The following is a 749-nucleotide window of genomic DNA, read 5'->3' as shown; positions in this document are numbered from 1 at the left end:
CAGAGGGTTAGCAGCACTTTATTTGAACGATTTGTATATACGTATTCAGTGGCGTATCGTAACACTTTGTAAAAAAGTACGATTTGTATATACGTATTCAGTGGCGTATCGTTGTAAGATGCGAGTTCGTGGCGCCGCAGACGACATATATATAATTCCTACATACTTGGTTTCCAGACATAAACTTGTAGTTAGAAAGGTATTAAAAGCCAATCCGAAAAGTAAACTTACAAAGCGAGATCTTTGAAGACATAGAGTCAAAGGATAAAATAATTCGAATATGAGAAACATCAGTGTTCTCTATGGAAGTGAGGAACTCGCACAGAAGAGTGTTTAAGACAACAACGGCTCCTAGACCACACCACGTTAGTCATACTTTCTGGTACAATTAATAAGATAATAGAAAGCATTTGAAGTTGACGAAGGTTTCAATTAAACACCACAATCAACGATTGTTTTTATGACAAAGATGGTCGAATTAACTAGAATCACAGAAATCTCATTCAACCACACACTTTTCAAGTACCCCAATTGTGGCTCTAGTGGGCATTCGTTATGACAAATATGGCCAAATAAACTAGAATCACAGAAATCTCATTCAATCACACACTTTTCAAGTACCCCAATTGTGGCTTTAGTGGGCATTCGTTATGACAAATATGGCCAAATAAACTAGAATCACAGAAATCTCATTCAATCACACACTTTTCAAGTACCCCAATTGTGGCTTTAGTGGGCATTCGTTATGA

At 37.0% G+C, this 749-nt stretch overlaps 1 protein-coding gene across 1 annotated transcript in view; it reads right to left on the bottom strand.

Annotated features, from left to right (window-relative positions):
- LOC106478552 (glycine receptor subunit alpha-4-like) overlaps window positions 1-749 on the bottom strand; it is a 25,229-nt gene that overhangs the window by 24,077 nt on the left and 403 nt on the right. The gene's annotated exons all lie outside the window — the stretch shown is intronic.

The sequence above is a fragment of the Limulus polyphemus genome, unplaced genomic scaffold (assembly GCF_000517525.1).
Source record: "Limulus polyphemus unplaced genomic scaffold, Limulus_polyphemus-2.1.2 Scaffold11, whole genome shotgun sequence".
Classification (NCBI taxonomy): Eukaryota; Metazoa; Arthropoda; class Merostomata; order Xiphosura; family Limulidae; genus Limulus; species Limulus polyphemus.
The sequence above is the reverse complement of the archived record's forward strand: the minus strand, read 5'-3'. Positions and strand labels throughout refer to the sequence as shown.